This window comes from Triticum aestivum, chromosome 5B (assembly GCF_018294505.1).
Source record: "Triticum aestivum cultivar Chinese Spring chromosome 5B, IWGSC CS RefSeq v2.1, whole genome shotgun sequence".
NCBI classification, from domain to species: domain Eukaryota; kingdom Viridiplantae; phylum Streptophyta; class Magnoliopsida; order Poales; family Poaceae; genus Triticum; species Triticum aestivum.
Genome location: NC_057807.1, coordinates 123508387 through 123514608, shown reverse-complemented (window position 1 = coordinate 123514608; position 6222 = coordinate 123508387).

Sequence of the window (6222 nt, the reverse complement as noted above, 5' to 3'; positions counted from 1 at the left end):
TTGGATGCACCGCGAAGTTTGCACCAACTCTCAAGGTGAGAAAGGGCAATGCACGGTACCGAAGAGGCTAGCTACGGGATTTGCTAACTTCAACACAAGCATTCTTTAAATTCATAATCACCCAACAAGCATGACTTTAATATCACTAGATCCATATCTCAAAACAATTATCAAGTATCAAATTGATCATAACATCTAATTCGCTTCCTATGATAGTTTTTATTATAACCAACTTGGATGCCTACCATTCTAGGACCAATTTTGTAACCATAAAGAATACCATGCTGTTCTAAAAGACTCTCAAAATAACATAAAAGCATGAGAGACTAGCAATTTCTACAAAATATAACCACCGCCGTGCTCTAAAAGATGTAAGTGATGCACTAGAGCAAATGACAAAGTACTCCGAAAGATATAAGTGAAGATCAATGAGTAGTCGAATAATTGTGCAACTATGTGAAGACTCTCTAACATTAAGGAATTTCAGATCTTGGTATTGTATTCAAACAGCAAGCAAAACAAAATAAAATGACATTGCAAGGATAGCACAACTCATGTGAAGATGCACAAACTTAGGCTCAACCGATACTAACCGATAGTTGTTGAAGAAGAAAGGTGGGATGCCTACCGGGGCATCCCCAAGCTTATATGCTTGAGACTTCTTGAAATATTATCTTGGGGTGCCTTGGGCATCCCCAAGCTTGAACTTTTGTGTCTTCTTAATTCCTCTCATATCATGGTTTCTCTTTTTATCAAAAGCTTCATCCACAACAAACTCAACAAAAACTCGTGAGATAGGTTAGTATAAACCAATGCAAAACCTTCTCATTTTCTACTATAACAAATCACTAACATTATTATTCAACATTGAATACTAAATGACTCTGCATATTTAATACTCCTATTCTCAAATAGAATCATTAAACAAGCAAACATATGCAAACAATGCAACCATAACAGCAATCTGTCAAAACAGTACAGTCTGTAAAGAATGCAAGATTCCTCATACTTCCCTAACTCCAAAAATTATGAGGGAAAATTCCCACTGTAGTAAATTTATTAGATCTAAATATGCAAAAAGTTTCAACATTATACCATTCTTTGACTTTTCTAGGGAATTTTCGCAACAGTGATAAACTTTCTGTTTTCAAATAGCAACATGTATACTAGCAAAATAAGCATGGCAAAGGCTATCCTTGACTTCTTTATTGACACTAAAGATTCAAAACATTATTCTAAATAACAGAAAAAAATACTAACAAAAGAAAATGATGCTCCAAGCAAAACACATATCATGTGGTGAATAAAAATATAGCTGCAAGTAAAGTTTACCGATGGATGAAGACAAAAGAGGGGATGCCATCCGGGGCATCCCCAAGCTTAGGCTCTTGGTTGTCCTTGAATATTACCTTGGGGTGCCTTGGGCATCCCCAAGCTTAGGCTCTTACCACTCCTTATTCCATAGTTCATCGAATCTTTACCCAAAACTTGAAAACTCCACAACACAAAACTCAACAGAAAACTCGTAAGCTCCATTAGTATAAGAAAATAAAACCACCACTTAGGTACTGTAATGAACTCATTATAAATTCATATTGGTGTAATATCTACTGTACTCCAACTTATCTATGGTTCATACCCTTCGATACTACTCATAGGTTCATCAAAATAAGCAAACAACACATAGAAAACAGAATCTGTCAAAAACAGAACAGTCTGTAGTAATCTGTATCAAACATATACTTCTGGAACTCCAAAAATCCTACCAAATTAGGAAGTCCTAAGTAATTTGTGTACCAATCCAGAGCAAAATGAATCAGATCATAAGCACGTTTCTGTGAATTAACAAAACGAATTTACTGGGCGCAAAAGTTTCTGATTTTCAACTGGATCAACACAACTATCACCGTAAGCTATCCTAAAGGTCTTACTTGGCACTTTATTGAAATAAAAGCTATAAAACATGATTACTACAGTAGCATATCATGTGGACACACAAAAACAGTAAGGATAAATATTGGGTTGTCTCCCAACAAGCGCTTTTCTTTAATGCCTTTCTAGCTAGGCATGATGATGACAATGATGCTCACATAAAAGATAAGAATTAAAACATAATGGGAGCATCATGAAGCATATGACTAGCACGTTTAAGTCTAACTCACTTCCTATGCATAGGGATTTTGTGAGAAAACAACTTATGGGAACAACAATCAACTAGCATAGGAAGGCAAAATAAGCATAAGTTCAAAACTTGAAGCACATAGAGAGGAAACTTGACATTATTGCAATTCCTACAAGCATATATTCCTCCCTCATAATAATTTTCAGTAACATAATGAATGAGTTCAACAATATAACCAGCACCTGAAGCATTCTTTTCATGATCTACAAGCATAGAAAATTTACTACTCTCCACATAAGCAAAATTCTTCTCATGAATAATTGTGGGAGCAAACTCAACAAAATAATTATCATGTGAGGCATAATCCAATTGAAAACTAAAATCATGATGACAAGTTTCATGGTTATCATTATTCCTAATAGCATACAAGTCATCACAATAATCATCATAGATAGCAACTTTGTTCTCACAATCAATTGGAACCTCTTCCGAAATAGTGGAATCATCACTAAATAAAGTTGACACTCTTCCAAATCCACTTTCATGTTCATCACAATAAGATTCAACATCCTCCAAAATAGTGGGATCACTACTTCCTAAAGTTAACATTCTTCCAAACCCACTTTCATCAATATAATCATCATAAATAGGAGGCATGCTTTCATCATAATAAATATTCTCATCAAAACTTGAGGGACTAAAATATCATATTCATCAAACATAGCATCCCCAAGCTTGTGGCTTTGCATATCATTAGCATCATGGATATTCAAGGAATTCATACTAACAACATTGCAATCATGCTCATCATACAAAGATCTAGTACCAAGCATTTTAATGCATTCTTCTTCTAGCACTTGAGCACAATTTTCCTTTCCATCAAACTCACGAAAGATATTAAAAAGGCGAAGCGTATGAGACAAACTTAACTCCATTTTTTGTAGTTTTTCTATATAAACTAAACTAGTGATAAAACATGAAACAAAAAGATTCGATTGCAAGATCTAAAGATATACCTTCAAGCACTCACCTCCCCGGCAATGGCGCCAGAAAAGAGCTTAGTCGACGGGGTGTGAGTGAGTGCCCTTTACCTAGCCTCCCCGGCAACGGCGCTAGAAAAGAGCTTGATGTCTACTACACAACTATAACACCCTCGATGCGGCTATATCTCCCACGTGTCGAAGCACGACTTAGAGGCATAACCGCATTGAAAGCAATGTCGCAAGTGAGGTAATCTTCACACAACCCATGTAATACATAAGGGAAAGAGATACATAGTTGGCTTACAATCGCCACTTCACACAATTACATGAATAAAGCATTACATCATCCAGATACAATCAAGGTCCGACTACGGAACCAAAATAAAAGAAGAACCCCAAATGCGACAAAGGTCCCCGATCGACCCCAACTGGGCTCCACTACTGATCAACTAGAACGAAACAACACAAAGGGCAAGATCTTCATCGAGCTCCTCCTTGAGCTTGGTTGCGTCACCTGTTCGGTAACATAGGCACCTGCAAACTGGTTTTGGAAGTATCTGTGAGCCACGGGGACTCAGCAATCTCGCACCCGCGAGATCAAGACTATTTAAGCTTATAGGAAGGATGGAGTAATGAGGTGGAGCTGCAGCAAGCGACTAGCATATATGGTGGCTAACATACGCAAATGAGAGCGAGAAGAGAAGGCAAAGCACGGTCGATAAAAGTATGATCAAGAAGTGATCCTATAGCAACCTACGTCAAGCATAAGTCCAACACCGTGTTCACTTCCCGGACTCCGCCGGAAAGAGACCATCACGGTTACACACACGGTTGATGTATTTTAATTAAGGTCAACTTCAGGTTTTCTACAACCGGACGTTAACAAATTCCCATCTGCCCATAACCGCGGGCACGACTTTCGAAAGTTCAAATCCCTGCAGGGGTGTCCCAACTTAGCCCATGACAAGCTCTCACGGTCAACGAAGGAATAGACCTCCACCCGAGACGTTCCGATCAGACTCGGTATCCCGGTACAACAAGACATTTCGACAGGGTAAAACTAAACCAGCAACACTGCCCGAATGTGCCGACAAATCCCGATAGGAGCTACACATATCTCTTTCTCAGGGCACACTCAGATAGGTCAAGCTACGAGTAAAACCAACCCTCAAGTTTCCCCGAGGTGGCCCCGCAGGCTGCCCAGTTCGGACCAACACTCAGAGGAGCACTGGCCCGGGGGGTTAAATAAGATGACCCTTGAGTCTGCAGAACCCAAGGGAAAGAAAAGGCTAGGTGGCAAATGGTAAAACCAAGGTTGGGCATTGCTGGAAGAGCTTTACTTAAGGCGAACTGTCAAGGGGTTCCCATTATAGCCCAACCGCGTAAGGAACGCAAAATCCGGGAACATAACACCGATATGACGGAAACTAGGGCGGCAAGAGTGGAACAAAACACCAGGCATAAGGCCGAGCCTTCCACCCTTTACCAAGTATATAGATGCATTAATTAAATAAGATATATAGTGATATCCCAACAAGTAAATATGTCCCAACAAGGAACGACATCTCCATGTTCCAACCAGGAACAAACTTCAATCTTCACCTGCAACTAACAACGCTATAAGAGGGGCTGAGCAAAGCGGTAACATAGCCAATCAACGGTTTGCTAGGACATGGTGGGTTAGAGGTTTGACATGGCAATTTGGGAGGCTGACAAGCAAATGGTAGGCGTCGTAGCATTGGCATAGCAAAGAGCGAGCAAACTAGCATAGCAAAGATAGTAGTGATATCGAGGGTATGATCATCTTGCCTGAAATCCCGCAAGGAAGAAGAACGAGTCCATGAAGAAGACAAACGGACGTAGTCGAACGAATCCTCACAACTCCGGAACGAAACCGAAGCTAACAAGAGAAGCAAACCGGAAAGAAGCAAACAACCATGGTAAACACACAAGCATAGTCAAGGCATGATGCACAATCAAGTATGATGCATGTCCAGTTTAATGAGGCATGGCATGGCAATGTGCACAAACAATCCTACAAATTAAATGGAGCTCAATATGCAACGAGTTGCATATTGACAAAACACCACGATAAGTTATTTAGTTTGATCCCGTTTATGTACCCAACAATATTAAATGTTGTTAAGCATGGCAAGAGGGTGAAGCAAATAAAAACTACCTATCTAGTCAAGGTTAAATGAGGCCGGAAGCAACAAACAACAATTCCGGAGAATCCCCATATCATTTAGCAATTTAAAGCAAGCAACAATTTTAAACATTTTAAATGTTGTTATCATGAAGCGGATGACCTATGCAAGTTTATGCAATTATTATGAAAATGTTGACATGAGCATGATACGAGGCATTTGGTCACCATGGCGGAACGAAAAAGGTGCCACGGCGGTGAAACGGAAATGGTGCCACGGCAACATATCCGAAAATGATGCCACGGCAACATATCGGTTCCGGTAGCTCATGGAGATACCGGTGCAAAGGAAGTGGGCGTGAGCGTGTCATGCAAGATGGTGGGGTGCCCCTGGATTCCGGGTTCCCACGGGATGGCAGCATGGAAAACGAGTGACGATTCGGACACGGTGCAAACATACGGTTCATCTCATACATGCAAGGGCATCTCATCGCGGTCGTCTCGGGTTATACCTTTGAAGCGAGCGTTTTCGGACGGAACGAGTTCGTAGTGGAAGTAGTCGTTCACGGAGCGGTCGTCGTCGGAAGTAGTTATACATGTCGGTGGTAGTAGTTGTACACGGCATCGGTAGTGGTACACCATTGGAGACGTACACGTTCCGTAGATGAACTTGGCGCTCGTGGTACATGGGTCTTCGGATGACGGTAGATGTACATGGCAATCGTAGTGGAACTTGGTGCATCCAAGCTCTTCGGCGTAGTGGTACATATTCTGTAGACGAACATGGGTGTCGTGGTACTTGGTGTTACTGTGGCCTCCAGGTACTTGCCGAAAACCACATCGGAGGTAGTCGTACAAATTTGAAGACAAACTTGGCGAAAATCCCGAAGATGGCCTTGGCATTCCTGGTGAGACGACATGGTTCGGGGCGGTCTCGGTCTTGGTCCTGAACTTCAGGAGATCACCGGTCA